At 54.0% G+C, this 7,951-nt stretch overlaps 1 long non-coding RNA gene across 1 annotated transcript; it reads right to left on the reverse strand.

Moving 5' to 3' along the window:
• Nucleotides 1-812: 812 nt before the first annotated feature.
• Nucleotides 813-3,497, reverse strand: LOC107514183. The gene is made up of 4 exons (XR_001597716.2): nt 3,411-3,497; nt 3,258-3,327; nt 2,696-2,877; nt 813-897 (listed from the first exon to the last, which is right to left on the reverse strand). It is a non-coding gene; the product is annotated as an uncharacterized LOC107514183 (long non-coding RNA).
• Between the last annotated feature and the right edge of the window lie 4,454 nt (nt 3,498-7,951).

Genomic DNA, 7,951 nt, shown 5'->3' on the forward strand with positions numbered 1-7,951 from the left:
GGGGAAGCGGAGGCCCGTTTGGAGGAGCGAAGGAGCCTCCGAGGTAGTGACATCAGCAGCCTTTGGGTGGAAGTGGAGGGCTGCTTTGGTTCAGAGGGGTTAAGTGCCTGGCCGAAGGTCATGCAGCTAGCAAGTGGTATCGGCACGTGAGCTCAGCTAATGGGTGCATCTTTCGTATTCCCTAAAGGAGTACAAATCCCAACCCAATGTAGGTTTATAAGATGCTTTAGTGTTCCCAAGGACAGCCTTTTCCAGCCTTGTCTGCTCCCTGGATGGACCCCCGGGTGCCCGTCCCTGCCTGGAGGGTAGAGGAGGGTGGGATCTACTTGGCGAGAGCTGAGGAGTTTGCTGCTTGAGGAATTTATCCTCTTCAAGGGTCTGGTCTGGTCGCTGGGACTTGATGACATCCTTAGGGCACCATGCCTCCGAGGTGGAGAAAGGACTGGGAAATGGTGTTGGCTGCTGTTTCTGCCAGTGCGGAGTGACCCCCAAGCACGGTTGGGGGGCTGGGCTTTCCCACCTACTTTTGCCTTGATGACATCTGGGGACCCAGCAGCACTGAGGCAGATTATGAGGACAAGAAGACGTTCCCTACGCACAAGTCCACTCTCAGCCCTGGGGGAGGCACCGAGCACGTCAGCCATGAGCACATGGCCCTCTGTGCCCACATACACTGTGGGTGCCCTGCGGAAAACGATTGCTGGGCGAAGGATCGTGAGTGACTGAGGGGGACTCTCCGGCCCTGGGTGGCGTGCGCAACCCACCCCGCCTCCTCCGCGGGCCCCACCCCCTCACCCGAGGCCCTCCACTCACCCCCTGTCTGCCCTGGCTTCTGAAGACCCCGCCTGGGGCGTCGTGCTGCCCGGGGGCGTCCAGGGTGGTTTCCACAGGCGTTACCTAGGAGACAGGGAAGTCCTCGATGGGAACACAGGAATGCGAAGCAGAAAGGAGACCCGGCCCGCGCCCGCCCGCGCTGCCAGGGCCCGCACCGCGTGGCAGACTGGGACTTGTTGTTGAAACAGAGAGACAACAACAAAATCACCGGTCTTCCAGGCGGGGCAGGCCGCCCAGGTCCACGCTGGCCGCCCCCACTGCCCAGGCCCCCCTCTCCCCCTCCCCTTTCCCCTCCCCTCCCCCCAGCTCTCTAGCGCCTCCTCTCAAAATGCGGGGTGAGTGCTTATTTTTATTTTATTTTATTTTTTTCCTGGAGTGCAACATACTTCCTTTAGTAATAAGGAGCTCTGGCTTTTGGAGGGGGGGGAGGCAGGGAGGTGGCTCCGTTCTCCACCTCCCTTCGTTAATCATTAACACTGTGCTGTCCCGGAGAGGGGGCAGAGGAGGAGCTCCTGGGCCTGGTGACCTCTCTCTCCCAGGTCCCCTCGCTGCACCGCCTGCAGGTCTACAGTCCTGTCTCGTGGTAACGGTCCTCTCAGGTCCTCTCAGCGCCCACCGAGCGGAATGAAGTGGGGGTGCTGGGGCAAGCATAGTGTAAAGCAGAGGAGGCGGACCCACGGTTGTGGGCAGGGGAGGGGTGGGCTCCGGTCCTTTGGTGTCCCCAGTCCCCCCAGGCCCAGCACTGGGCTCCCTGGTTAGCTCTCCCAGCGCAGGGCCCTGATGGAGAGGCCAGGCCTGAGGCCTGGGCCGGCCTCTAATTGCACTGGAAGAACACATCCGCTTCCTAATTAGCAAAAGCCACAATATCCTGGTGGCTCAGAGAGCATGGCCCTAATTGTGTTTCTGCAGCAGCTGAAGGATAATTACTCTCCCCTATTGGTGCTGCTTTTAATTTTTTCTCTGTTTTAATTGAAAACTCGTCCTCTGTGGCCCGGCCCTCCATCCTTCCAGAGTAGGGAAGAGCTTGCTTGGAGACTTATCGAGGGATAGGAAGAAGACTGGCAGTCGCCTGCCCCGAGGCCCCCTTCCAGCCGTCAGCCCTAGACGGCGGGCCTGAGAAAGCCAGGTTCACCCGTGGAGGACGTATGGGAGAGGGGTCCTCCCAAGGAGACTAAGACCCTCTTCTCCCCACTCCCCAGTGGGGTGCTGGCTCTTCAACCCTAAGCCACAGGGAGCTGAGGACACCCCCCTAAAAAACAAACAAACAAACAAAACAACCAACCAAAGAAGAGAGAGGAATTTGTCGTCTTTTCTTTCCTTGAAAATAGCAAGAATAATAACTGCTGAGAAAGAGCTGGCACCTCACCCTTGGTGTGTGGCCTCAGACAAAGCCCCGAGTGCTAACACGAGAGAACCAGGCTAACTGAGGTGCAAGGCATTAACCAGCGGGGTTAGGGACCTTAGAATTCCTAGGAAAACACGCCTTCCTCAGGGATCCCTCAGGTAAACTTCACGTGGTGATAGATAAACTACGATGTGTTCCAAAGAGCTTAGAGAGAATCTTGCTGTAAGCTCGCCGCGAGAGCGGGGACCCTTCTGCTCATTCTTCTTTCCCAGGGTCGGGCACAGACACCAGTTGGCAAAGAGGTAGGGTTCAGAGATAGAGTAGGATCTTTTTCATCGGCTCTTTCCTGGCAGGACTTGAGCCTGGCCATAGGCCCCAGTTTTCTAAACTCTCTCTGGGTTGGGGGGAAATCCAAGTAGCAAGAGAGGCTGCTCTAGTCTCAGGGAAACGTACCCCGAACAAAAATGACCTTCCCTTGAGCCCACTGACTCCCTCTTTCCACTTCTAGTTTCTTACCTCTGAATTTAGAGCCATCCCCTTAGCAACGCTCGTTTCCATGGTTTCCGTCCTGACAATGATCTCCAAGCCCCTCCTCTTTCTTTCTGACGGTAATGGGTGATAGGGATCCTCTGGTGTGGCCACTCCACATAACCATGGTAACGATTAACTGGGCCTCCATTTATCTTTTGTGAGGAGAGCTGGGGAACATGAAGCATTTGGAAGGCAGAGGTGGGGGAGGGCCCAGGCTAGAGCCATCACCGTAAAGAGGACCTTAAGAGACGTGTCCCAATACTAGCCGGTAGGAGTCAGTTCAAACATTTGTCGAGCCCTTATTTTAAGCATGACTATGCTTTAGGAGAGCCAAGACATAACCCCTAAAACCGAAGGGCTTATAGTCTAGCACTGAGGCTTATGGTCCCGCTGAAACCCTGGCACACATGGGGCCACTAACGGAGGTGGCTCTTGACAGTATTGTCATGATCAAGTGTCTGCCCACGCCCAGCATCTCCTCCAGCCAAGAACCAAGAACGCACTGACCGGGGGTGGGGGGAGGGGGGGAGGGAAGGTCTGTACTCACTTAAAGCTTCTCCAGGGCTGTCGTTAGAGAGCTTCTGTCTTGGAAGAGAGAGGGCCGTGATGCTCCTTCCCTTGAAAGAAGTGAAGATTAATGCCAGCATCCCTCAACAGGACTGCTTGGTGTAGGGAGAAAGAAAGAAATGGGCCTGCCCACCTCCAGTGCCACGAGGGGCTGCGGTAACCTCCAGTTCCAGAGATCACCATCACCCGCCTGTCACGAGCCTTCCTGGGAAGTGGCTCTTACACTGAATTAGAGGGTCGTCGCCCCCATTCGCCCGGCTTTTCTGCTTGTCACTGAAAATGCGGGCCGAAAGCGTAGCTGTGAAGAATTAAAGTAGAACGACAAACAAGCAAAACTACCAGGGGACACTGGGCAAAGTGAATTCAAAAGCTGAGACATCTTTTTGTCATAGATAACACAGCTCTTCCTTCTTCTAGGTTTTCATCCTCATCCCCAGACATTTTCACCAAACCCCTGAGGGTGGAGACCAGTTCTGTAGTTCTAGGGGAAATGACAAAGGTCCCTGGACCCTTCGAGTGCTCATACCAGTAACCTGCACAAACTTGGAAAGATAATCATGATATATTAAAAAAAAAAACAAACAAAAAACCCAACATAGAGCAATGTATTATTCAGATGTGTTCAAGTAAGCAACAAATAACAAGGTAGCAAATTTTATTCTTGCAAGTCATATGTAATCTGGATTATCCAAAAGAAATCTCAACCTCTGGGTTTTAGAAATCTTGAGTCCCATCTTTTGCTACTGGACAGAACTAAGGCAGAGTCAGTCATCCTGGGTACCCTGCTCGCTCGGCTAGTCAGAAAAAGATAAATGGCATCTTCTGATTGGTGAACAAGGCAATACGCACCAACCAACGACAAAATGATTTTCCCTTTCTGACCAATAAGATCTCAGTTATCTCCTTGAAAAGAAGGTAGACCTTTTGTCTATAAAGAAAATGAGCAGAAAGGGATTACTAATTTTCTTTAAAGTTATGGGACATTATCGATGTAATTGACGATGGCTGCCCCAGAGGATTCATAAATGAGGCCCTTCTTTGGGAAGAAGATTTCAAAAAACATACCAGCGGCCTGGTCTGGACTAAAAAGAAGCTTCTATAGTAACATGAGAGGAAAAAGCATTTTAATGTAAATGCCCCCAAAATGATATCTGGCCTTTGACTTAGATTGAAATTATACTTATTTAATTTTTTTTTTTAATATTAGCAACAGGTGAAAAAATATGTGAATGAGAGAAAAGGAAATAAACATGCTTTTACTGATACAGAGAAACACAAATAAAGCTATGCTAGTCACGGCAGGAAACAGAGGTCTCCTCCAATCCCGTGGCCTCCCGTGATAGCCCCGCTTAAAACAGGGTTTTGTCTGGTAAAGAAAAAAGCTCATGGCTCTTACGTATTCTACACGGAAGAGTGCACGGAACGCGGGTTGTTCTATGGCCTTCTTAGCAAGTTCCTCTAAAACCGTTCTGAGGATGTTACAGTTGCCTTTGGAAAATTAGGGGCAAAATAACTTCCCACCCGGGTATGACAGATGAGCAGCGGCAGGCGGGGCTGACGAGGTAAAAAGCAGAGTCCATGTTTGTCCATCAAGGGAAATGGGAAAGATGGGAGTATTAGCATAAGTGCTGTCTCTGCTCATTAGGAAGGCAGTTCTGGAGAGGAAGGAAAGAGGACCAGATGCAGCGGATGCTAGTGGCTGTTGGCAGAGGGAGCCCCATTTCTACCTGCCCGTGCTTCTGCGTGGTCTGTGGGGAGCAGTAAGAAGGGGTAATCTGGAGTTCAGCGTGCCCCCCCCCACCAAGGGGGGTGTTCAGGGACGGAGGAACTGCTACCAAACCAAGGAGAAAGCCTCTCTTTCCCAGAAAGACCTTTGTTAATTTCCCCATCCCTCTCCTGTTCACCCGCGAAGAGCAAATGTTTTAAGGGTAGCCGCTTCACCCCGCACCTTGACTTAAAAGGAAACATTCCCCCCAGCCGATGTTTTAAAGAATCAAGGTGCTCACGGATAATTAGTGGCCCAAACTCCTCCATTCACTGCAACCAAGGCAACAGGAAGCTGGGGCTGGTTGCCTGGTAACCGCACTCCAGTGCTGGGGTCCTGTCCGCTCTCCTGCTCCCCCACCTCTGTTAGCCCTTTTGTGATGATGTCTCCCTCTCCTCCGCGGCTTCTTTGCTCCGTGGCAGAGCAGTCCTTCTCACACAAAGAGCGATTTGGGCTCCTTTGGCTAAAAATGCGGACCTCGGTGTTCGTTTTGGAAAGGTTTCATCTAGTTATTGCGACCCCGGTGAAATGGGCTTCTTACTTTGGCCCCCGATATCGATCTTCTCCACCCCATGAGTTTCCCTTCATTCAGCCGCATCACGGCGTATGCAGATTGTGGGGAGAGGGGGAGGAAGAAGTGAGGAAGGGAGAACACGACTTGGACGTGGCGCCCTGAGGGGCCCGGTGCATCCACTGTCCGGCTTGCCCCGACGCTCACGCCTTTCACAGGCGTGCTGCTTTTTTCTTTGGCACCAAGTTATAGTTATTCCAACCCGACTCCTAAATCCCTGCTGAAACGGGGAAAATGAGTCCCCCCCTCCACCCCCCGCCTTTTCGACGGATCCTGCCTCACTCACCTCCTGGCCTCCTGCGCGTGGGCCGGGGCCGGCGAGCGCGCAGGGCCGCATCCCAGGCGCTGTCGGGCCGTGGCGCTGTCCAGCCTCTGGTGCTGAAGCTGGAGGTTCGGATTCGCCGTGGAGGGGCCCTGAGGACATTGAGCAGCCACTTCTGACCCGAAGGGCACGCGCTTTGTCCGCCGGTGAGAAAAAGGCGACGCTAGGACGTATCTGCGCCAGATGAGCTTTTTCAGCAGAACTGGCTCCCAAGGGTGCGCAATCCCTTGTGCCTCTCCTTTCCCCTCCCCGGGTTAGAATTATTTGCACCAATAGCAGAGGATAGGAAAAGCTCTTTGCACTGGGCTGCCTACCCAGGTTCTTCCGGGCACTTCTCACGCTTTCTCCTCCGGCGCCGGGCTCCCTGGGCGTCCGCAGGCAGAGATCTGGCGGCGGGTGGTGGCGGTCGAGGCAGGGAGGCAGAGGAGGCCTGGGACACCTGACCGCGCCGCTGTCCCGCACGCAACAGGTCCGCTGCGCCTGGGCTCGGGGAGGCTGTGCGCGGGGAGCGCGCGCTCCCGAGGCCGTGGTGCTGCCCATCTCCGAGCGGGCGCCCGACCGAGCCAGGAAAACGCATCGTCTCGGGGGCGGCTACGAGGACTAGACGCCCCCACAACTCGCGCTGGCGGAGCACCCCACAGGAACGCTCAGGTGCCGGGCTGCGGAGCCGCCCCCTCTCTTCTCAGGCTCCTTCATCACCTTCCCTCCTCCTAGGGACTGTGGCGGCGAACAGGGTGCCCTGGGCAGATGCCAAGCTCGGCTGCCCCCTAAGGGGGCCCTTCAAAACAGCCCCGAGTTTGGCTCCAGTCTGCTGCGCCTCCGGTCCAGAGCCCTTGACCTAGGCGGGGGAGGGTTGGACGAGAGACCCTGGTCGGGACTTTACCTGGCACAGGGGCGCCACAACTCGGAAGGAAGACCTCTGCTCCCCACTTCTTTCTGGAAGAAAGCCCGCTCACCACCCCTCTGCCGGCTCGTCGCGTCTCTTTCCAGAGCTGTAGAGCAGGGGAGGGGGGCGAGGGGCGGGGTGTGGAGACCATTGGGAGTCGAGGAAAATATTTTGTGAAGCACGCCTTGAATACTTGCCTCTCTTGGGCAGTGCTCTGGTCGGAGCAGTGGCCGCGCTGCCAGGACGGGTCTAGAGTCCGGTGTGGTCTCCCTCGTGCAAACAGTCGCCCGGCTGCGGGGCCTGGAGAGGACAGCTGCTTTAAAGCCGAGACCAACTCACAGCTGGCCTATCAGGGCCACTGACGTCCATGACGTCATCCAGAGGGGAAGTGGGGGATGTCACCGGGCTTCACAGCCAAGTCCCCCCGTGGTCATGGCAACAGCTCTGTGAGGTCCGTGGGCTGGCAGCTGGCCGCCTTTTCTCTTTCCTGCCGCGTGGTTGGGCTCCGGGATCTCGAGCTCCTCCGGGGTGGAAGCTGGAGTAAATGCATCATTATTGCTGAAGCCAGCCTTACCTGCAAGGAGGAGGCACTAAAGCTAGTCCTGGGTCCGCCTCTCTGGCCTCATGGCTTTCCTGCTCCTGGGCTGAGCAGGGCAGGAGAGGGTTTGTCTGACTCAAGAAAGACTCCCAGAGGATGAGCATGAAGTAGCCTTTATTTCCACAGGGATGTTTCTTATAGTTCCCCTTCCCTGCCCATCACACTGTGAGAGAGAGAGAAAAAAATCAACCTGTACTTTACACCGTATACAAAAATTTACTGAAAAATGGATCAAAGACTTAAATATAAGAGCTAAAACTACAAACCTAAAAGAAAACATAGGTGTAATTTAAGTCTTCGTGAAATTGGGTTAGGTAAAGGTTTCTAAAGCATGACACTGAGAGTACAAGCAGCCAAAGGAAAAAGTCGATAAATTGGACTTAATCAAAATGAAAAACTTTTGTGTTTCAAAGGACACTACCAAGAAAATGAAGGAAAAAAAAATCCACGGAACGGAAGAAAATATTTGCAAATCATGTATCTGATAAAGGCCTAGGATCCTTAAGGAATTTTTACAACTCAATCATAAAAA

This window comes from Rousettus aegyptiacus, unplaced genomic scaffold, assembly GCF_014176215.1.
Source record: "Rousettus aegyptiacus isolate mRouAeg1 unplaced genomic scaffold, mRouAeg1.p scaffold_m13_p_14, whole genome shotgun sequence".
Classification (NCBI taxonomy): Eukaryota; Metazoa; Chordata; class Mammalia; order Chiroptera; family Pteropodidae; genus Rousettus; species Rousettus aegyptiacus.